Source organism: Stegodyphus dumicola, chromosome 10 (assembly GCF_044657685.1).
Source record: "Stegodyphus dumicola isolate Sdum_Otavi_A_Nest chromosome 10, ASM4465768v1".
Classification (NCBI taxonomy): Eukaryota; Metazoa; Arthropoda; class Arachnida; order Araneae; family Eresidae; genus Stegodyphus; species Stegodyphus dumicola.
The window spans coordinates 40640239-40665874 of NC_140777.1; the positions used below are offsets into that span (position 1 = coordinate 40640239).

At 32.6% G+C, this 25636-nt stretch overlaps 2 protein-coding genes across 2 annotated transcripts in view; one reads left to right on the forward strand and one right to left on the reverse strand.

The window, feature by feature from the left end:
• The window catches only part of LOC118189229 (uncharacterized), a 691965-nt gene that overhangs the window by 576725 nt on the left and 89604 nt on the right, over positions 1–25636 (forward strand). The gene's annotated exons all lie outside the window — the stretch shown is intronic.
• The window catches only part of LOC146994945 (uncharacterized), a 132703-nt gene continuing 126776 nt past the window's right edge, over positions 19710–25636 (reverse strand). The window contains exon 5 of the mRNA XM_085824876.1: positions 19710–20987. The gene's annotated coding sequence lies outside the window, so the exon portion shown is untranslated. The remainder of the gene's footprint in view (positions 20988–25636) is intronic.

Genomic DNA, 25636 nt, shown 5'->3' on the forward strand with positions numbered 1-25636 from the left:
TCCCGTGACATTATGATAGCTGGATTTGTTAAAATCGTTATATTTTCTTTTTTATAATAATTACTTCAGGCAGCTGGCTGCGGAAGTATGATCGTGTTTCACTTATCGTGTTCCGAATGTATGATCGTGTTTCACGAAAATCCAAGACTGTCTTACTGGTCGCTGTGTCCGGTTTACTAGTGTCTGGGGAGCTCAGCATCGTAAATGCACCGGCTTTGAAGCGCATGCGCAGGAAAATAAACGCTAAGCTTATAAGGTATTTCTCCAGCCTTCTTGGCATGCCTTCGTGGTGTGGTGGTCTGCAAGCTGGGCGCGTATTCCAGAGGTCCGTGGTTCGATTCCCGGCGAAGGCGTTGCTCATTTTTCATCACTCCTGCTTTAAAAATAACATAATGTCTCTGCAAGCTAAGCTAAGGAAAGCTAAGCTCTCTGCCTTAAAGTACTTCTGACACTTGAGGAAGAAACTGCTATTTTTATGCTATCCATTATGTTACATCATTGTGTACTATGTTGTATTACATTGCATTACAGTCCAGTACAGTGCAATACTACACTACATTACAATATATTGCACTGTATTATATGATGCTATACGACCTAATACGATACGACTTAATATTACATTACACATTATATATTGCATTACATTATTATGAGGTACAACTTAACGATTATTTTCGTCTTGCAGGTGAGTGATCATAAACGTTTGGAGATTGCTGCCTTAGATAACAGATCAGATATGACTTTTCTAGACTAACAACAGCAGGTTACTTAAGACCGAAAAATACTGAACTAAAAGGACTGACATTTTTAGTTACAATGTCTGGGAAGGAATTTCCCTATTTATGGAAATCTCCGACTTCTGCGGCTCCTCAAAAGCCTCCGCACGATTTTTGAAGATAATATTTCTCCCACGCGGATGTTTGAAGTTACGCATGACTGTAAGCTCAGAGCTACCGCCACCGTTTATGATTATTATTTGTCCGCCCATGTAGAAAATGATGAGTTGGCTGACAGTTTTTGTAGTTGAAACGCATCGGGTAACTGAGTACGATGCCTCGGATGCAAATGTTGACGTTCCTTTATCAAGATGATTTTCCCTACTGCTGCTGAGTAGTTTTCAAGGTCATAGAGTACAGTAGAACTCCAATTACCTAGATTGCAAGTTTTCAGAATTTAGATATTATCTCTTTTCTTCTTTTTATTCTTTTTAGGGCAAATAAAATTAAGTTTGTTTTATTTTAATTACGTGTTTTCAATTTTTTATATTTAAATAAATTAAAAAGCTAAAAAAATAATTGTTTTTTAATTTTGCGTAATTAAGAAATAACTTTTTAATCTAATTACAACTGAATAGAAATAGTTTATATATCACTTCGAACAAATAAAAGATAACTTCTTGTCACAGTTTTAGCCCAGTAAAAATAAATAAGAGACTATATATTTACAATTAGGTTTATTATCTAGCACATTAAAAAAAAATTGACTGAACAAATGCCATATTGCTCTGTCTTAAACTGTCAGTTTTAGAGGATGGTTATGTTCTCAGAAATACTCTTCCCCTTCAAAAGTGGAAGTATAAGAAAGGTAGTCGTAACGATAAATTTTACTAAGTTTTAAAAATCACTTCTATTTTTAATTTAAATTTTTTTTTTTTTTTAAATTAAAAAAATAAGTGATTTAAATCATTTTTATAAATATTGGTTGGCAACATTAACAAGTAAGCGATGAATTGCGGGTTCACGACTTGATCGAAGTCAAGAAGAATCCGTAATAATTCCCAAGATTAATTTTGTACGACTTTACTTTCATTTTGTAAAAAAATGAAAATATAAATGTTGTGAACTAATTAGAAAGTAAATTTCTCAACATTTAAAATACGTGTAGCCACTAGAATCTTCTTTATGCAGTTAATGATGAATGCAGTTTTTTTAAACTACATACAAGGCAAATAAACATAATTTAGTCTATTTGATTACTCGAGATCTATCTGCCTGTGCGGAGGGATGCCTTCATAGAGGACTTTCTAAAAGAAACTGGCTTGTATAGACGTTACACATGTGGAAAACACGAAAACACCCATGCAGCCAGCCTATTCTCCGGGAATCGGAACTCCAGACCGAATTTCCAGTGTTCAGCGACTTCAGCCGCTGGTGAGAGAAAATAGAATATTAATAATGATTAATTAGTTGGCGAAATGTATTTAAAACTTATTTCTACTTACTTTTCTTTCCGGGAGAAATTTTTACGCAAGAAAAATGCATATTTACTGTGCATATTGAGATTACATTATATTACATAGCAAGAAGATTTCAATAACGTTTCTTGTTCCTTTTTCTTCCATATTGAAATGAAATTCATCTTATCATACATTAGGTTTATTTCAGAAGCAGGAGAGATGAAAAATTAGCAACGCCTTCCCCGAGATTCGAACCGCGAACCTCTGGAATTCGCGCCCAGCGTGCACACCACCACACCACGAAGGCATGCCAAGAAAGGGAGAGAAATACCTTATATAGTCCCCCTTTTAAAGGACGACTGGGGTTTTTAGGGAACCCAATCGCCAAATCCTGGGTGCGGAGAATCATCATCCAACACCCTTTTAGTTCGGGCGCCACTTGTACAGACATTAGGTTATTTTTAGGAAGCAGAAGATTTCAAAAATTTGCGATGGCTTCGCCGGGAATCAAACCGCGGACGTCTGGAATACGCGCCCAGCGTGCGGACCACCATACCACAAGCGCATGCCAAGAAGATGGGAAAAATACCTTATATGTTTAATTAGACCTTTTGATAGCACAAATGTATAACTGCTCCATCTTAAGCAAAAGTCCAAGTTCTTTTTTTTTTTTTTTTTTTTTTTTTCGTCAAAACCTTTAGGGAATTCTTCTGAAGTTGCCATTTCGGCAAAACATAACTCTTTTTCGTTTATTTGTGCCTTCATAATCTTCTTTTTTTATCGTCAGGGAAAGTCATTTTAATTTTAAAATTCACAGACCTACAATTTCTGAAGTACGTTGTATTTTTAATAAACTACCCCTGCGATTTTAAAAAAGTGCTATTTTAAATTCGCAGATTTTGTAATAAACAATCAAAACTGTTTAAACCAATTTTTTTGTCTTAGGGAGAATATGTCTGAGTAACTTTTTGCCGCAATATAACTTCAACAAAAAATAAATAATGAACATTACAGGAATAAATTTAAGTGGAAATATAAAATATATAGCATATGAAATATGCTTTTCTTTGGCCAATTTCATATTTTAAACATTCTAAAAGTATTTGAATAATGCACGATGCTTCAATATAGCCTGTATTCAAAATGCAGCTCATATGTTAGCAAAAAAAAAAAAAAAAAAAAAAAAAAAGTAATTTTTTGTAAAGCATTACGAAATGTTGGTTTGCTGTGATTTTATTTATTAGTCGTTCAAAATTTAAGATCTCTTTAAGAAATGTTTCCTTTGCAGTTTAATTTATTAGCATAATCTTTATACGTTGCATACAGAACAAATTGATATTTATCCGATCGCGTTTATTTCTTGTGCTCAGAAAATTCTCCAAGAAAGAAAATTTCTCTTTCTAATCCTATTTTTAATTTATGAGAATGCAAACCTGATCAAGACATATACATATATATCCGCCTTAGAAATGAATTATCCTGGAGTTTTAAATGAAAAGATTACCAGATACCTTAAATAAAAGGTAAATTACTTAAAAATATTAAATGAAATACGATTTGCTCCACAATCTTACGTTCGTTTTCGACAGAACGCTTTAATTGAGTGGAGAAATTCGATCATGCATTTTTCTACTAAAGGAATAATTCTGTATTATACGTAAAGGATACTTAATAGTTCTTTTATTGTCGCAATATAATTAGCGCTTATCATATCAGATATTTCTAAGGTTTCAATTTTTATTTTTATTGGCTGCATTTTATAAAAGTGTTTGAAAGCGGTAAATTTTATAAAGGAAGTTTCATTGCGAAAAGCTAGTCGTAATCCCTTGATTGCAAATTAATAAATATATCACGTACCGCTATCAGATCTTTGCAGTTATTGCAGTTTTGTTGCTTGAATCATTTAGGAAAATTGTGAAATTTAAGAAAATTAGTGAAATTTAAGTTTTTATGCCCTCTTTTTTTATAGGTAAAGTTCTAAGTAAATTGTTATTTATCCTACTAAATATCTTTCAGTGTGGGGGAAGGTTCTGCAATGGTCAAAACTCGTTGTGATAAAAAAACTGAATTATGTAATTTAATTCATGAAAAATGCAATTTTGGAAGTTGCATGCAAATTAAATTTCCTTATACTTCTTCTGTTTTTAGCATTTCTATAAAAACGAATTTCCAGTATATGCTTCTATATTTACATTTTCCTAGCGTAAAAGTCCTTGACTTCAGAAATTTACATCCGAGTCATTTTGTTCATACCGTTCAATTCCATTCCACCAGCGTCCCATACCACATGATCCATTGATCCAATAACATTCCCTAGCAATCTGAGAAACCGGCACTGCATTTTCCATCACATATTCCACAGCTTCAATACATGTTTCTTCAGTTGTCATAGCTACATTGCAATCTTGTCAAGGGTCATAACTGCCCCTGCCCAAACATGGCACCCTTCTTTTTGGTGGCAGCATAGTAAAGTGTTGTAGAAACATAATACAGCTCTGCAGTCAGGTTCATGTTGAAGTTCTGCAGACACCCATTTATTAACCATTGGCAATGCCGGTATTGGCCAACTGCACTATCTATCTTTATTTCAATAGTAGAAGAATTTTTACATATTTATAATATAGAGTTTGACTTTCTATGAGAGCATAAACTAGTGTGAAACTCCTAATAAACGTTAAACGAATTATCACTGTGTTTGAAATGAATTATAGAGTCTTGAAAAGGTTAAAATTTGAACATAAAAGCACTTCTCTTGCTTGACTAGATCAACCACTGTTTGTGTGGCGATGTAACTTAACATAACAGTTAAGCTCAAAACTAATACGTAGGCTATTATTCAAAGAGTACACAATTAATTTTAATCTAAGCTGGCTCAGAAACTTTAAATGACGTAACAATTTAAAAGTCGGCAGCGATAACACAAAGCCCAATAATTTCAATTTTATTAGAGCTGGTAAAGTCTAGTAACCTCGACAGGCAGAAAGACACTATGTTTTACAATGCAAATTGCGGATACGTGGCCATCAGATTTTATATTTCCGAGTTCCTGGTTATGTTGAGATCAGGGTAAATGAGCTGGTAGGTAACGAAAAAAATTTCAAATAAATGGCAGCTACTGTGGGATGCTGAAGTCAATAATAAGCTTCAAAGCGTGAAACCTATAGTGGAATACTGAAAACGTATTAGTAATCGAAGGGAGGAACGAACGTTAACCCGTCTTCGTATACATACAGTTATCTTTTGAAGGCCGAGAGTGAACTTGTTTTTTCTCACTTTGATAGCGTTCTGATAGTGAGTTATTTTTTAATTGATATAGCGTGTTTCCTTGCGTATATCCCCGCCAGCTTTTTAGCGCTAGGTTCTGAAAATTTTTATAATATTTGCCTTCTGATGGTTAGTTTATTGGTAAACTATATTCTCTTAACTGTTTTATTTTTTATTCAGTGTATTCAGTTTTTATTTGCTCTTTTTGTATTAGCATTTCATTCGTTTTATTTTCTTTTGAATTTATTACTTGAAACATATTTTGTGCGAATTCTTCCTTAGGCTACCCGGACGTGGGAGATGTTCTCACGTTATAAGGTATTTCTCCTGCCTTCTTGGCGTGTATGGTGGTCTGCACACTGTGCCGGTATTCCAGAGGTCCGCAGTTCGATTCCCAGCGAAAGCGTTGCGAATTTTTCATCTCTCCGGCTTTTCCAAATATCCTAATGTCTCTACAGTTGCTCCCGAACTAAAAGGGTGTTGGATTAGATGATGATCCTCCACACCCAGGATTTGGCGATTGGGTCCCTTAAAAACGCAGTCGCCCTTTAAAAGGGGAGTATATAACGTATTTCTCCCGCCTTCTTAGCGTGCCTTCGGGGTGTGGTGGTCTGCACACTGTGCTGGTATTCCAGAGGTCCGCAGTTCGATTCCCAGCGAAAGCGTTGCTAATATTTCATCTCACTGGCTTTTCCAATTATCCTAATGTCTCTACAACATTTAAGAAACTCTCGAAACGTGTGATTTCACCTTAGTTCTGTTATTTACGTTACAGTTCATTTTAGCCTTATCTACTGCTGTTGCGTTCGATATTTCTGGATCTTTTGTTCCCGCCCTCTTTTTCCTTCCTCTGATGCCCCTCTTAGGAACTCGTTTTTGTTGCGGAGAAGAGCAGATGACAGTTCAAAACGGCAATTTTTTTTTATTTTCGCTCAATTCGTGTGGCACCCACTTATCGAGCTTCTTTGACTTTCCTATACGATTCAAGTAATCAGAAATCATTGTTTTGCTTACGCCAAGCTCCTCCGCACGCTCTCGAACAGTTTGTTTCAACCAAAATCTTCCAGTCGTCGTCATCAACAACTGAAGAGCGTCCACGACACTCTTGATCTTCCAAGTTAAATTCTCCACGGCGAAACTTTTGGTACCACCGGTTGAACTGTAAATTCATCAACACTTTTCTCGCCCCATACTTTGTTGACATTTCGAGCCGTTTGTGCTGCGCTGTGGTCTAGCTTGTATTCATAAAAATAAATTTGCCGATAATTCCGTTTTGACATCTAAACCAAACACCTTGTAAATATTTTTTTAAATAACTTTGGAACAAAATGATTACTACAGAAATATAGAGCGACAATAGAGCTTCAAATTGATACATAAACCAATGTAATTCAAAATATTTTTGTTGATGGAATTGTACAGGAAAGATAAACAACTGCAAAAATGTGCATTATTTTCCGAACAACCCGATAGTTAAAAAAAGGAGAAAAGTGCGGTATTTTGATAATTGGGTTTTACAAATATTACGCGTTATTACAAATATTACACGTTTATAATAATGCTATGTTTGATTTTATTTACGAAAAACACCGTTGTGTTTTCCTCACATATGCCAAACGAAAACAGATTGCACGTAAATTCTGCAAAACAAGCACCACTTTTCGTCGGCGGCATCCCCATCCGGCATATACTTTTTTATCTCACACTTATCTATCAGAGGAGAAAATGTGCATATTAAAAGTATAGTGCGCTGTTACAAGTGCAGATGATTGTGTGCTCAAACCGAAATTAATCAATTCAAGTTGAATTTAAATCTTCCGAGAGAAAAATTGATTCTTTAAAATTAGTCGAATGAAAAAATAATTTTTTGTTTGATAAAACCATTGAATTTCCTTTTCTTTAATTTTATAGCATTGATTTGTTTCTAGTTTCCTATTCGTCATACTTTATTAGAAAAAAAAACTATTTTTATGCATGCACAGTCTGAATACAAAATTCGAAAAAAAGAAGGTAATAATAATGAATAGAACCTAAGAAAAAAAAATTCCTCATCGTTATTTAATCAGCAGAATCCCATTACATTGTTTCATTTGAGTTTGTTTCTGGATTAAAGTTTTGCTTTTCTTACAGTTTCTATCGAACGTAAATTACGAAATGTTGAGATTTTAAAGTATGTAAGCGATGTGAGCACGATTATATTGGAAATCTTTCGGTGACGGACTTATCAGTATCAAAAACGCAAGTTTTGGTGGTAAAAAAAAAAATTTGTTCTCATATCATTCTCTTCATAATAAAAATTTATATTATCGTGTGAATTTTATTTAAAGAATACGAATTTAGTAAATTATATTGAGCTAAGGTTTGAAAAATAATGCTACCAACTTATAGTAGTAGTTCCGATCTAAAAGATACTCTCTAGCTTTTTCTGCGCGGCAACGCAAAAATTTGTTGCGTGCGTGCAAATGCTGAGAAGCCTCGAGCTTCAATAAAATCGTGCTTTAGAAAGTGATGAGTGGCAACAGCGATAAAACGAAAAGTTTATTTTATGGATTAAAATGCTAAATTTTTAATTATCTGTTCTTGTGATATGTAATACATTTTTCTTCAAGTTTATATTGCATATCTATTAAATTTATTTATTATTGAACTATATGATTTAAAATTAGATGCGGTCAATTTTATTCAAGTATAAATTTCATTCGGTAAAATCATTTGATTCGGAGGTAGACGCCATTTTAAACAGCATTTATTAATAAACTCATAAGCACAATAATAAAAGCTTCTAGCTGATAAATTACAAAAACAAAAGTTGCTGTAAATATAAATTTGCCTATAAAAATAACGATACAGGTATGATCTTTGTTGAATGTGATATCAGAAAATATGGTGATGATTAGGGAATAACAGAGAATTTCTAACTACCCAGTTGTTGCGCTCTAAATATATGGGTGGTTTCTATGGACTACTCGTGTGTCATTGAAAATACATCTGTCTCAGTTTTAGCTTTTATGTCTCGCATTGTACTGTACTTAAAAATCTTTGCTTCGATATAGATTCTTTGTGCAGCAAAGTTTTGTTCTTTTTCTTTTACATAATAACGTAAAATTAAAAATTACAATGTTACTGAAAAATGTGTATTTGCAAAATAAAGTGTTCCAGAATATTATCTGTGCAGTTTCATTTTTTAACGTACTAATGTAAAATTTAAAAATTATAATATTGTTAAAAAAACGTGGGTATTTCCTTATTTCAGCGGCCCCGGAGTTTATTTGGTGACTTTAGTTTTACATCAATATCGCAGCTGTGATTTCTCCAAACTCGTGAAGAGCGAATGTAAAAATAAACGACACGATGTATAATAATAACATTAATATAATATTAATACTCGTATGTATCTAAGAATATTTTAAATAATTGTTATGACAATTTCATATTTCCAAAAATTAATCAAAAATATCATTTTTTCTTATGTACTTTCTCCATATAAAGTTACGAAAGACATGATTTGAGGTGATGCCGGGCCGTTCCTCGTTATTTTTTATTACGCCACTTGGCTAAAACTCATATTCTTTCCATATTTTGGGTATGAACACCTGTTTTTAGGTCTTCGAAATTGTACTTAACGGTAAAATGACTGTAACCAGCTTCTTCAGTTTGTTCCGTTATAGACCCCTTTCAGCAGTCTGAATATATCGTGGATCCATCTTGCACATGTGAATAATTAGGGAACTATTTTCCAAATAGAAGAACTTTCTTTTTTTTTTTTCGATATTTAACTTTGCACCTCCAAATGGTTTTGTCGTAATATATAGTTTCACGTTACCGGCCATTTTCGCATACTCGTTTGTCAATGTAAAAGACCTCTTGCTTGAAAAAATGATACGACATCCACCTATTTATTTAAAAAATTAAAGATTGTTAACCACCTATTCACAAAAAAAAAGAATGTTTTTTAGGAAACCAATGTGAATTCGGAAGAATTATCAAATGAAGCACGATGCTGATATGTTTTTTTTTTCCTTTTCCAAAGTACAGAAGATGTATAACGTTCCCATATTAATCTAAACTAATATTCATTAGTAACCTATAAAATGTTTTCCTATTCCATCTCTACTGATAAACCCTATTAAAATTTAAAAGCCCTCTGAACCCTTTCAGATAAAAAAAATTGTGAAACGGTTCAGATTTTAACGATCGCCGGAGAAGGGATCTTTTAGTTATTAATATGGTTTATCAGTAGAGATTATCGATTTAGATGGCCCAGATGTAATAGCGGAGAATTTATATGAATTTAGACTAACATAGGAAAATCACATATCTTATGTAGTATAAGGTATTTCTCCCGCCTTCTTAGCATTCCTTCGTGGTGTAGTCGTCAGCACACTGAGCCGGTATTTCAGAGGTCCATTGTTCAATTCCCGGCGAAGGTGATTGTTAATTTTTCATCTCTCCGGCTTCCAAATATCCTAAAATCTCTACAATATATTAAAAAAAGAAAAATATCTAATTTAGTTCTATAAAAATATTCAATGCTTTTAATTAGGTGTACCATGAATTAAATGTGTTTTTATTTAAATAAGATTAAAAATTAAGGAAATAATGTTGTTAAGAATTACATCTGTTATTTTCAAATAACAGGCAGATTAAATATGGAAGAATAGTATCTTTTCTTTTTCCAAATGGCAACAAATGGTTAAAATGAAAATTGAAAAGACGCGTATAGGTTTCCTGTCGATAGTTTTAAGTTTTAAGTAAGTTTTAAGTTTTAAGTATAGTTTCACTTAATTGGCTCGTTTATACCATTTTTTATTGGAGTTCAAGAGCAACATTTATAAGCAAACTACTGAAAAGTACTGTAAAGAATCCTAGTGGGATCCAGGAATTTTAGAACTGCGTAAATAACTTTTAAATTTCACTCTAGAACTGTACGGTACATATCAAGTTTCTGTCTTCTACCAGTTATTGCTTTTGCTTAAGCGAATAATCCACGATACGGGCAATATCTTGGATCTCGGAGTGAAGAGCTGTGCTTTGAAGTGTCCCCTTCGAGCTGTCTGTTGGAGATCGGGTTCCTGGAGAAAATTGCCGTTACATTCCGAAATTGTGAATGCAACAGAGGTTCAGACCTAAAAAGGTATAACATTCCTGTAAAATGTTTCGTAAACTGAAGTGGCGTAAAAAGAAGAAGCAATTACCGTTAACTTTTAAAGCAATTTTTGTATGTTTCTTCCCGAGAAAACTATTAGAGGTTCAGTATGAGCTTTATTTTGAGAAAACTTGAGCTCTCATTTTTGCATAATGCTTCTCATGTATTCATCTCATAGAATATATTCACTTCTCTTTTTCAGAACAAAGTAAATAAAAATATAGATAATGCATGCAAATGGAAAGAGCAAAATTTTAAATTCGCGTTTTAGACATTCAAATAAAATAAATATGTTGCTTTTTTAATGCTGAGAAGACTGGGACTGAGAGATATTATGTCTGATAGATTGAAAGACTTGTAGATAAATTAGGTATTTTTGGAAGCAGGCAAGATGAAAAATGGGTAACGCCCTCGCCGGGAATCGAACCACGTACCTCTGGAATACGCGGCCAGCGTGCAGACTACTACCCTACGAAGGCATGCTAAGAAGGCGGGAAAAATACCTTATACTCTCCCTTTTAAAGGGCGACTGGGGTTTTTAGGGAACCGCTGTAGAGACATTAGGTAATTTTTAAAGCAGGAGTGATGAAAAATGAACAACGCCCTCACCTGGAATCGAACCACGGACCTCTGGAATACGCGCCCAGCTTGCAGATCACTACACAGCGAAGGCATGCGGTAAGGCGGGAGAAATACCTTATAGACTGAGAGGTATAGTTATCGTTGCCGATATTTGTATGTTAGATTAATACATTGGATGTTGAATTAATTTTAAGTCTGAGAGTTCTGGAGCGAGAGAAAGAAGGTCATCTGCTAGCATCTTATTGTTATTTGACTCCTTCAAATAAAGAAGTCACTAATATATACATATATACTTCTCTACTTCGATTCGGAGGTCGATTTTCATATTATTTTGGTGTAAAGGGCCATGAAAAGTAAAAAAAAAAAAAAAAATCGTGTAAAATATTATTACCCAGTTTCTTAACGGTTAGTGATTTCTCGCTTATGAAGTTCATATTTCAAACCGTTAACCCTTTTTCTGCTGTTGGTATATATATACAGAAACAGTTGGTGTGGTATATGGAAGCATATGTGCGTCCGGCATAAGCCATCGATGTAGACTTGGACGTAAACGCGCGCTCAGTGAAGGCTTTGGTTGTTTGCTGCTGTCTCATGTGTATGTTCGGAAATTATTTCTATCATATACTTCTAACACTCGCAAAAACCTGATACCTGATTCGTTGCTTAGCAAAATGAAAAAATGAAATCTCTTTTATTTGGTCAGTCATTCTGCGGGAGCAAGCCGCTCACGCAAAGCACTTCAATTTAGAGCAGTTAGCAGCCAAAGGGTTAATTTTATGTTATAAATCCTCTAAAGCCTCATTTTTAATTTGAGAAATTTATAGTTTATTTTTTTCTTCATCATAAAATGATTTTGAAGTATTTTTAATTGTTAGTAAAGCTTTTGCATTTAGTAACTTTTAAATTTAGATGCGCTTTATGTGTATTCTACAGAGCTGAAGCTTTATTCGCTTTTCAGTAAAGTAAAATACGTCTTTAAATTCAAAAATCCCCATCATACTAAAATTTAATTCTCCTTGAATGTATCTATTGCGTTAAAAAATTTATGCAAAGGATCTTTTGCACACCAGATGCATTACTTTTAATTAAAATCTTTCGTCATTTTAAATTTTTCTTATAGGTGTTCTTTAACTTAACATATAAGTAGATATGTTCTTGGTTTTGTATAAAACATGTGTAAATAAAATAGGAGCATTCTGCCAAACTGATTTACTATTTCTTGCCATCTATGCAAATATCTGAACCATTTACAAAATCATAAAATTAGCAAGGACTAACTTAACTGGGACATCGTATGCCAACCCTCGTAAATAAAAAATATTGTATTTGATCCCTGCTTAAAACCAATATATAGTGACACCCGAAATCACGAACAATCCCGTTAACGAACAAATTATCCAAACAAGTTACCAAAAAAAAGTACCTCGGATGACGAATGATGTCGATCGAGTTACGAACACTCAAGTCGGTAACAAATGATTTTTCAAAAGTGTTGTGCGATACTCTCTGCCGTATAATTAATACCCAGGGGCATCCTTTTAATATCTTCCATTCGTTAACCCTCATTAAAAAATCCAGGAAGCAAGTGATTTAACAGGATCATGAATTTAATCTGGAGGAAATTGTAGCCAGACTGAATTGCAGATAAAGACTTCAAACGCTTTAGCACTTAGAAAACCTTTTGGTTAAGTATGATTTTGCACTTAAAGGCAAAGAAAACAGGAAAGAAAAATGTATCCATGTAAAGGCATTTACTTTATGTTTGTATTGAATATTATTTCGCATTCAAATAACGGCTTCATCATTTTTCACTTAATGTTGTCCACTCGCTTTTGTACCAGTACAATAAAATTATTTATACAATAAATCTATTTTATCTGTTTATAACTGAGTATACTTTGTTTTATATTTAATGATTTTTATTGTTTTTTGATTATGAGCGTGAGCATAAAGTACTGTTGTAAAAGTTAAATAAATATACAATAATCTGTAGTTCGAGAACGAATTAATCGAATTTACGTTAGTTCTTATGGAAGAAATTGTATCAATTTTCGAGCGTTTACGTTGACGAACTGCTTTCAAGAGCGAATTAAATTCGTGAACCGAGGTTTCACTGTGTTTTTCAGTTTTGATAATTTATCTTATTTGGAACTTTCTTCCACTAAAGGATAAACTTAGCTGAGCTTTCTACGCTCATATCCACTATTCTACAACAGAATTCAAATTCGTGTGTTTGTATTCAAATAAAAACATAACCAGAAACCTTGCACATGGCAACAAAACGCCATCTCTGTGAAAGCACGAAATTCTAAAGAATCCTTTTCTTGGTATCCGATGTTATTAAAAAGCACTTTAGACTTTCAAGACCGAGATATAGATCTCCACTTTGTGAGAACAAGGTGAAAAGCTCCAGAACGGGAAACTAAAGATAAAATAAAATAAAGGTTTTGGATGAACGGCTCTTAAAGTGGCGCTTTGTCAAAAATGGCGAATAACTTTATCCGTTTTCTTTATCTGAATTCCTATATATATATGTATATGCACTTTTTATCTTTCAAGCTGGTGAAGTTGGAGAGCGAGGTGCCGAATGGAAGTGTGGGGAGGGTGCTATGAAAGAAATGCATCCAACAGTTGAATGAGCCGCTCTCAAAATAAAACAGAACCGAAGAGAAATGGGAAATTCAGAAGAGATAATTCGCATTTGAAGCCACATGGGAACGACGTGTAAACGACGTCTGCAAACGAAATGTTTCTCGCTCCAAAAGGATTCGTGAATGTATTAGGCTTAACATTGTGTGTGAATGGAATGGAAATGGGAAAAAGAATATCTCGGCATCTTACCACAGTAACATCTTCAATTAAATGAAGCTACATCTTTCCTGAAAATTAATATATGTACGGTAAAAACTACGGTTCACAAATTTCACTCGTTCTTGAGGGCTGTTCTTCAATATAAAATTTAAAAAAAAAAAAAGATAAGTACAGTATTAAACAGATAAATGGACAGAAATTTAATTTACTTCTGTAGTGTAAGTTTTTTCTTACTCCTTATCGCGTGCCTTCATGCTGTTACTCGAAGCTCGTTCCGGCTAGTTTCGAAAGGTCCGAGTCCCGGCGAGGGCATTGCGCATTTTTCACGTCTCCTGCTCCAAATTAATATACCTAACAGTCTCTACAACTGTACTTACACGAAGATTTGACAACATAAGTGGAAAATCATTGGGAAGTTGTTATTGTCTGAATGCGCAATTCTCTTCCATAAAAACATTAGGTTAAACTGTCTTTAGGGAGCGTTTTCTTTTACTTTTTCGTTATCTCTAAGAGCCATTCGAGTTTCCCTCAGATTCATCTTGTTTCTATTTCACTCAAAATGTGTCCAATGCAATTTATTTTGTTAGGTTTTAAAATGTTCTGAAGTAAGGCATAGCCTTGTCATTGAAAATGTTTATTTTGTAACTTACTACTATTTTATCGGTGTGAAATCGTTACTTGAAAAGTTTGTACCTTGCCACTTATGCACAAATTCTTCTGATAAAAGAATTGGATAACTTTTCTCTCTTCCACTTCATCTGAAGACATTTCTTCCTTAATTGCCTTTCTCTGCGGCTTTAGAAGTTGATATAGTCCTTTTTCATCCAGCTTCTTGTTGTGATTCTGTATTAACCTTCTATACTTTTAATTGTTAACTTCCAAGCCCATGATTTTGCCTAGAGACGCAGTATCATAGGTACCAAAAAACGTTCTTAGTCTCATAGCTCAAAATCTCTGTAACTTGAGCTGGTTTTAATTTCCTCCAGGTAGAATTCGCGATCGTGCAAGTCACTTGCTCCCAGGCTGTGTTAATGAGAGTTAATCAACAAAAACGATTTAAATAATGTTCCCAGAAGTCACAGTGTTAGTTATATGGCACTGATTACCGCAAAATGTATTTGAAAATCATAAATTGCCGACCTGAGTATTCCTAACTCGGCACATCTTTCGTCATCTTAGATTATCCTATTTATTCAAATAATTTATTCGTGAGCGGAATGGCTCGAAAAGTGAGACTTTCCTAATCCGAAGTTTCACTGTATGTATAAAATGAAAAGAAATCGCATGGTGAATAAAAAAGGAACTAAGTGTATTGATATTTTTTATGAAAGTAGCAAAGTAGCTGATATGGAGCAGTTTTCATGTTTGATATCATTTCAGAGACTCGATCATAAGCTTTGCAGCAATAGTTATTCCTTAGCATTGATATTATAAGCTTATGCACTATTTTATTTTCCCCTTATTTCACAATAATCTATCCAATTCGGAAGTTGCATGACATTTCATTTAAGTTTAGCACTACTTATTCAGTTAAGTGTAAGCTTAAATTTGATAATTAAGATACTTTCATGTATTTTGATGATTTAATTGTTAGAACTGTAAATTATCAATAGCTGAAGACCAATTATTACATTTAAACTCAGATTAGGGAATATTCAAATTTTAAGTGTTGCACATTAACTTATACTGTATAATTTATTATACAAGATGTATACAAAGTCTGTAATAGATGTTACCTATTAATATATCAAGAGGTATTAAAGATACAAATAAAAAGACGGCGATAATAGATAGATAAAATGAAAAAGTTCTGTGTCCTGTATCAACATACTTCTACACGTAACTGCGTAAAAGTCCTTGCCTGGCTCTTAATTTCGAAAGCGTTAGTGGTAGACATATATTTCCAGTTCCAAAAAGTATTTAATTGACGAAAATATTCATGTTTTAGCATTTTTAAATTTAAAGAAATCTGTTTTGTGAAAATTACCAAATCTAACATTTTATACCTGCGTCTGGTATCTATACTTATATTTATAAAAATATTTTTCTCCTTATAAAAAATTTTAAAAAAAGTTTTATCCTCGTATGACAAAAAATGACCGAGGTATTTCATTACAAAATTTGACATTTCTGATAATATATTCAGTTTGCATTTAAAACTGAAGTTCCTAGCTTTTTTTACTCGTTAAGCCCTTTTTGAAATCAAATTCTATGTCGGAGCCGCCCCTTTCCCTCTGTGTGATAAGCAGAGGTGTTTAAAAGTAATACTACAGGACAAAGAAGAAGGATAGATAGTAAGGAAATGTAGAGTAAACAGATAGGTAAATAATGTGCAGGCTAATGGGATAAAAGTAAAAAAAAACTTTAAAATTTACCATAGTACTTCTATTTACTATCATGCACCACTAGCAGTCATGATATTGTTAAAATTTATCCGTATATAAAAATTCTTCCACAGATCAATAAATCAAGTGAATTTCGTTCCGAGAGAGTGTACGTTATTGGTGAGAGCAATAATAAAATATTCATACAGTAAACTTAGTTCTTATAATTTAATCTTAACATCCAATTAAATTCAAATACATAGTTTTTCATTATTTGTTATTCGAAATTTTTGTTATTAAATATTGTAAATAACCACAGTTTAAATTTAATAGCTTGTGGAGTCATAAGGTTTTTTTATCTTTGAGGCAGGAGATGGAAAAAATGGGCAGTGCCTTCGCCCGGATTCGAACACTGGACCTCTAGAATACGCTTCGAGTGTTCTTCCAATTACACCACGAAGGCATGCGCAAAGGAGGGAGAAAATACGTTATAAAGTAGAGTGCAATAGCGTAGGCCTAAATGAAGATATAACATGCAAATTTTTAGCACAGCGTCACATGTTGCCATTGAAGACAAAAGCCAATAAGACTAAAATCAACCATGTGTTGCAATTGCACAAAATGACGTGTTGGGGACATAAAAGTCACTGAAATCAGTACAACATAGGTGCTTAACAAATTTGTGAACAAACATCCTCAGGTATTAAAAATTCTGGTTAAAGGATTTATCAGTAGTTAATTTAGATTATCCTATTTGCAAGACAACCCCGTTAAGTACAGCATCTGAATACTTATAGAACATATTGATACTGAAATCCAACCAAGATCCACTTCATAATACCGTGGTAGTGCCCACCAGCGGCCGAGCGGTAAAAACCGCTGAACACTGGTAGTTCCGGCGAACGGTCTGGCTGCATGGGCGTTTTCGTGGTTTTCCCCATGTGTAACGCGGATACGAGCCAGTTTCCCTTAAAAAGACCTCCACGGTGCATCCCTCCCTTTCCGTGTAGTGCGTGCCTAAGGGCAGAGCACGTAATAAGCAAAAAATAAATAAATAACAACTGCGGTAGTAACGTATTCTTATTTGCAAATACCGTTTTCAATCTCGAAACGCACATACCTTTAGTGAGTTCCCGGTTTACTCACATAGAAAGAAAGCATCTTTACGGATGTGAAGGAATCCTCGTTTAAGGTGGCGTCATTTGAGGTCTCGCGAACCTCTGCAATAGCTTAAGTTTAAGGCTATCAGGCTCGTATTAAGTTAAGGCTTCAGCTGGGGAATGATGATGTGCTTCTTCGCAATTGTTCAGAAGTACTTCAGAACTAAGGCTATAATTCTGAACTTTTCTTCGAACTCTAAGGATTAACCGAAATGGCCACTTCAAACCGAATCTAAATTCCATCTAATATGTAAGAGCCGTGCATTGCATAATCTTCCAGTACGAATCGTTATGCAGCTAAGAAAGGTGCTTGTTCTAGAATGATATTCCTAACTCCAGAAACTGCAGCATAGAGTTATCAAATAGCATGGCAAAGTGTTCGATGATGCTATGCAGAGTATATTCGTTCATTTTAACCATACACTAAATCCATCTTTCAATAACCACCAGAGTGATCGTAGCCCCCATATATTCAAACAGTGTCCTATTAGACACAACGTTTCTGCTTTTCTTGTATATTTCCTTGGTAAAAAGAACCGAAACTTCTGTTTTCGCTTTATTACCGCCATGATTGACATAGTGGTTAGTTCTCTTCCCTACTATATCGTTGGGCTTGGGTTCAAATCTTGGAGTAGGCATCGACGCTTTTAAGTGTATAGTGTCTGTCCGGCATGGAGCCACTCAAAATGCACTGCGAAACGAAAGTTATTTGGTGTAGTTAGGTAATATGAGGAGAGGGTGAAGATCTTCGCGCCATCCTTTGGAGTGTTCTCCGTCAAACCCGGAGAGAAGCTTAACAAATAGGAACTACGCCTATACGTTCAATCGTTAATTTATGGTGGCTTTCTGAACTTATACATGTACCCGTTTTTGCTACGTTTCATTTTGACATGTTATATTTATCCTCTTAAGTTTCCCCAAGATTAAAATGAGTGAGGAAAAGCCATTTTAGATTATAAGTAAGAGAAATGAATATATGTTGTAATTTATGTTGCACATAGCTAATTAAGTCAAGGTTTAATATATATATATATATATATATATATATATATAATATATATATATATATATATATATATATATATATATATATATATATATATATATATAATTACATAAATTTACATTATAATAATATAAAATAACATAATTATTTCAAGCTTAACTATTTTATGCATCAAACGTGATAGGTGCAATGGAAAAAAAAATGTATTATTTATCACGTTTAGTACTTAAAATCGGGCATTTAAGGTGAAAAAAGTCAGTAGTTCTTTATTTTACTTTTATTTATTCTGAAAAATATTTTACTGTTTGTTTTAATGAGGTGTTTATAAAACAAGGCTTTGGAATTGTTTCGGGCGCAAGCTTATGGAGCAAGAACTAGAACGTTATAATAATAATTTGTCATAATATAAGATTACAAAAACAAAAATTTCATTTTAAAAGACTTTTTGCGTGTTTTGCAAAAATATGTATTTCTAATATTATTTTTAAAGAAATGTTTTTCAAAGGTTTTGTTATGTGTAGTTAGTTTATTCAAGATTCAAGAATTCGTGTTCAAATCAAATAAGAAATAGAAAATTAGTTTGCAATGCACATCAATTTACCCGAAAGTAGCCTACGTATAAAACTGTCATTCTGCATAAGACATAGGATAACAAAAAGTTTGGATTTCAAGCTTTTCCTTTACTCATTTTCAAATGCTGACTGTTAAATTTCCCTAGGATATTTCTGTGCGATGCGTTGTTAAATATTTTATGCATATCAATAAAATTTGCAGAATTCTAGACAAAATCTAGATTTTCAAAAAAATTCTCTCTTATATTTAAATTCTAAAAAAGACACCTCTCTCAAATTTTCACAGTAATTTCTATCCCATGAGAGTGGTTTTTGCGTTACAACTAACTGTACGTTCCAAGCTGTTGAAAATTGGAGTTTATTTTGAATTTTTTCTTAAATTCAGTGTATTTTAACGAGTTAGGGACACGAATGTTTTCATATGCAGGCACAAGAATTTCTAGTAGCTAAGAAACAAACAAAAAATGGAGTTATTTTGTGCATTAGATCATAAGCTAGCGAGCATATCCTAAAAATAAAACAAAAATCAAATTGTATCTCCAAAAATTTCGTTCTTTCCAGGCAATTCAAGAAATCTTCGGCGATTTGTGAGTGCCGTCGCCTAATTCGCCTTGGGAAGGAAGGAAAAAGACATAAAACTTTTATTATTACACTTTTTATTCGTCTCATCTGGCAACACTACATGCGAAAAATAGTTGCTGTGTTTTTGAGTTGTGTATCTAGTAAAGATGATTCGCGAGCAGGAAAATATTCTATTTTGAAATCCCGCGGGTTTCAGAATCCCTCAGAAATATCACCTCCGCTTGTTACAGCTTCTACAAGCTGGAGGGGATATTATGTATAGCATTTCTACCTCGCCATGATACTTTATGAAAGTTCCTTTTTTATTTTTGTAGACTTCGGATAAAGCGTCTCTTTTTGCAAAGAAAGATTAAGGTAAAATGAAGAACCATCTGAAATGACAGAAAATAAACAGAATAGTTTTCTGCAATTATAATTAGTTTATTTAATTAAAAATTAAGAGAAATTTTATGAATTATAAAGAAAATTTTCCAGAAAGTATAATCTTTCAAACTTATGTAAGATAATAGCAATAATCTGTGTATTTTTAATATTGTAAGACATTTTAATGATTTTCAGGACTTTGATTAGAACACTTTCATTCAAATGAATATTATATTGTCTGGAGAAGTTAATTTTTAAAGACTTTAGTGTACCCTCCGAGTTTCAGTGTAAAACATGTAAATTTATCAATAAATCAATTATTTATTTTAGCAAAAATATATCGCATAAAAACCTGAAAGTTTTTTCCCCAATTTTAATTTGGAAATCATCAGCGGAGTCGGAAGAGTTTGTTAAAAAGGGTTTGTTTTAAACTGTTTTAAATTGTGCCATGCTGTTAATTAGCTTACCACTCTTTGTTGATATACGTTGTATTTATTTTATCTCTTACTTAATTAATTAATTTCCACGACATTAATGTTATCTATTTCACTAAATATTCTTCAATTTTTGTTCTCTCTCTCTCTATATATATATATGTGTGCGTGCAGAAAGAGAGAGAGATAAGATGGAGTTCAAAATGATTAGAAATTCTTATTATCCTATCTGAGGAAAAAGGTGTATAAGGCATCTTTAACATGTCTTAATATTAAAAGTAAAAATTTAGAGTAGTCAGAGTTGGAAATCTTTTTGTAGGCAAGTTAAAACTTATTATAACAGTGTTGTAATCATTATAATTAAAGAAGCAAAGGAATTTTTATTGCTTCTTTTATTATAATGATTACACGTTTGTTACAACAAGTTTTAACTTCTCGTACAAAAAGTGTCTATAGCATTCGTCTATTTCTGAAGCTACAAAGTGATAGAAATTAGTTGGAACGATTGAAATTGCATTGAAGTTTAACCACATTCAAGCTAACCCCAAGAAGCTGGAGATTTATCTGCAATAAAAAACCGAAAATTAGTACTGAAGAATCTGCAGTGAATTTAAGAAGAACAGTATTCAATAAAAATTCTTTAAGTCATAAGGGTTAGAAGGAAATTCTTAAAGAAGGTTATAAGATACGCCTGGCGTTCGCAAAAGGTATGGTAGCGTAAGTTATCATCATATTTTAACAATACTATATTTGCCGACGAGTAAAAATTTAATACATTTGAGTCCGATGAACGGATTACAGTGTAAAGTCGAATGAAGAATTGAATCGAAAAACTTGGTGCCTACTGCTAAGCATGTGGGTGAAGGTATAATGCTTTGGAAATACTTCCTTACCTCTGGGAAATTAATTTTTATACGAAATGATATGGATCAAAATAAATATGTAAATATTCTTAATTAAAAACTTACCAGCATTGCAAAAAACCTGAGATACAAAATACACTGAAGTACTATCAGGATAACATTCCTAGATATACAGCTGTAAATGTCCGATTGTGATTATTATACAATAGTCCTAAAGTTACCAAATTCTACCATGTTTTCTGGACTTCAATCCTATCTCGCATGTATAGAGTGATTCGATTAAAGAATAAGGAAACATAAAAATTCTTCGAAATATCAACTAAATTCTTACGGAGGAATGGTACAAAGTGTAATATTCTTACACGAAAACATTAGTTGAATCCGTGTGCCAAAGCAATGAAAAATATGTTTTAGGGTAAAAGAATATCCAAATAAATAGTTAATATCCCATAATTTTTATGTTTTTATTAAATATAAACTATTTGTTCAATGTCCGAATACTTATATAAGTTTCAGAACCTAGTTAATCTTTTTTTTTTTTTTTTTTTTTTTTTTTTTTTTGACCAAAAAGGTTTTGAGTAACCTTTTCCAAAACAATCAGATTTTGAAAAAGATAATTAACACCATATTTATGAAATAACAAGTTATTTCGCTAACACTTAGTAACTGATATTTATAAATATAGCTTAAAAACGCAGGTGTGCAAAAACAGATGTGAGCCGCTATGTGCGCGCATATTTCCTGTGACGTAGTAGGATTTTAAATTCTGCGGGCAATGGCACGCATACAATATTTTCAGAATTTAATTCTATTTCCTTCTTTTCGTTTTCAAATATTTCTTGCAAAGCAGACTCTGATTGCTAAGTTCCGTTATCTTGTATCTGATGTGTTAATAAAAAAATGCAAATTTCTATCCAGAATACGAATACATCAAAAATAATGGCTTTCGCATTTTCAGTTTTTCACCTTTTATGTTTTTCTTTATTTTATCAAACTTAAAACGTAAAACGTTTTTCTTCTGTACTTGTAAAATTATTCTTGGGAATATATTTATTCAGTATTTATGTTCTATTTATTCCCATTTTTTTAAAGACGAACGTAAGAATTCATTTCAGCCGTTCAATGGCAACAACTAATATCTTTCTACTCGAAACCTGCAAACGATAAAATTTCATCGATGCGAAATTCTATTCCGGGAATAAATTCGTTCATTAAATGGCATAAATGATGAGGCAAATAAGATTAAATTCTCGCGGTTGACGAAACGAGGAATTCAATGGCGAGATGAATGATAAAGTATTAAAATGCTTAAGAAACTGCACTTAACGCAAAAAGAAAAAATGCACGCTTAAGAGTATATTTGTGCTAACTGCTGGTCTGCTTTCGATCGATATACAAAATGTAATTCTAGAGTATTCCATACAATATGGAAGAAAAATCAGCGTACATTTTCCCTTCCTGTAGAAACTGAGAATTTAAAATTCATCTGCTTATCTACGAAGGAAGAATATCGATTTTTGTACATTTTGTTTTCAGCTGTATTAGTCCAGTCTCATTCACTGTTTTTTTTTCCTTCTTCTTCATTCAATGTATTTTTTAGTTTGTTCAATATTCTGAGTATGAATAGTTAAGATTTTACCACCGAACTAATTATTTCTGTGTAAAGGAAATATTGATTCTTATAAATTTAAACCTTTCATTATTTGATTTTTTTCTTCTACGTCTGCTTCCAAATCGCTTTCAAAATTGAGTTCTTTGAATGCAAAGGATATCATTAACCTAAGTAAATATTCTCAATTACTTAGTTCTTAGTTTTATGAAAATTATTTCATTTAAATAATACGTTCACTGAAGCAAATACCAATCATTATTATAGCAGTATTATGATATTTAATATGCGTATATAAGATTTTGCAGCCAATGTACAGGCTAGCTGATTGCTAAAATCTTAGCGAACAAATTATAGTATAATCCTATTCTTTACTTGAAGTAACAATATTAAATTATGTTTATAATAGATATTATTCGTCTTTCCAATATTTTGTTAGATTTTAATTCTTCTAAATACTGAATCTAAAATTTAAAATTAAATAACTGATTACATCTCACATTTTTAAGGTGTATGTCAAAAGTACAAATATTTCTTCATTTTTCACACGTTTCATTATATTCTTTAGACTTATACAGTGTCTCAAAAAAGTGATGGGACACTTGTGCTTTACAAAAGGAAACTGTAGTAAAATAAATTTAAAAAACAGTAAAAATTTTTTGTGGGTGTGTTTCATACTTAAATTTAGTAACAATTATTATGTAACATACATTTTCTCAAAATATTAAAATATTAATTTAATAAAAATGCAATTGTTTAGAACGGAGCAAAAAAATGACACACATAAGAAGTGATGGGACACTTACTTTTCCATCAAATATTTATCCAAAAATTTTAATTTTTAAAAGGTTTTAATATTTTGTTGGATTTCCTTTTCCTTTTAAAACATGATTTAATCTTCTTGGGATGGATTCTCTAATTTTTTTGTGATTTCTGGAGTGATTTTACCCCATTCTTCTTGAAGCACCGATTTTAATTGTTGTTTTGAAGAAATGGTGTGTTTGCGAATTCTTGATTCCAATTCTTGCCAAATATTCTCTATGGGATTTAAGTCTGGAGATTGTGGTGGTGTTTTTATTATTTCAGGACAGTTATACAGCAGCCAGAGTCTAACGTTCAAAGCAGTGTGCTTAGGGTCATTGTCCTGGTAGAATTTAAAATTGTTATGAAGGTTCAATTTTCGTGCTGAAGATTTCAAATTTTGATTTAAAATGTCAATATACTTGTACTGATCCATTATACTGTCAATAAAAACAAGATTACCAACTCCAGCGGACGACATACACCCCCATACCATAACTCCTCCTCCACCATGTTTTACTGTTGGCACCAAGTTCTGTTTTTCCCTGGGTTTTCTCCACACCAAGATTCTACCGTCAGAACCAAATATATTAAATTTACTCTCATCAGCAAATATAACTTCATTCCAGTAATCAGAATTCTTATTTATGTTGGATTTTGCGAAAGCCAGTCTGCGTTTTCTATTCTTTTCACTTACGAAGAATTTTTTCCTGGCTGCTCTACCGTGATATCCAGCAGATCGAATTACTTTTCTAATAGTCTCAGGATTAACAATTACTTCATATAATGCTTGTAAATCAGCAGCAATTTTAGGAGCACTCATTCTTGGATTTTTTTTAATATTTCGAACGATAATTCGCTTTATTCCATTGGATAGTTTTTATGGTCGGCCAGGTCTTCTTTTATCCTGGATCATATGATTCTTTTTATATCGTTTAATGATATTGAAAACTGTTGAAGGACTCAAGTTAACTGTTTCAGCTGTTTCTCTAATAGATTTTCCACGTTCAATATGCAAATTAATAACTAATTTTCGAATCAGCAAAGTTTCTTTTCGTTTAGCATTCATAGCTGCACAGAGCTAAAAAACACAAAAATTCCAAAACAAACTGGAGAGAAATACTGCATACGATTTTATGTTATTGCCAATTGCTTTTGAGTAAAAATAATTACCCCAAAAGATAATTTTATTGCTTACTTTAGACGATTTTTGTTGCACAGTACGTAGTGTGCCATCACTTATGTGAGCCATTTTTTTGCTCCGTTCTAAACAATTGTATTTTTATTAAATTAATATTTTAATATTTTGAAAAAATGTATGTTATGTAATAATTGATACTAAATTTAAGTATGAAACACACATACAAAAATTTTTTACATGTTTTTTTAATTTATTTTATTACAGTTTATTTTTGTAAAGCACAAGTGTCCCATCACTTTTTTGAGACACTGTATATGATCGTTGCTAATATACGCCGTGTCCATAGAAATACTTATCTGGCCTTTAATTTTACTAACCTAGACACATAAAAATGTTTTAAATGACGCAAATATTCATGTTTGGAAATTTTTGAATTTAGAATAATCAATTGTAAAAAAATTAACCAAAATTTAATTTCTTATACTTTTCTCGGTCCCAACAATTGATTACAAAAAAATATCACAGAATGGTATTTGAGGAGGGAAATCAACCTCAAATTACTGTAACGTATTTATTAGTCGATCCCTCAATGCCAATTGAAAATGACGTCAAAAATGGTAAATTTTCAAATTAAATATCGCCGTCAATTTTTGCAGTACCAGAGTAAAAATTTTCTTGTTTTATTTCTCATAACGAGTACAATCTTTTTCTAAATATAAGTGTAGGGACCATGAGAGCATATGAAAAGTTAGACTCCATTGCGCGATACTGTGTATCGGAAATTCTAAAGATATGCTCT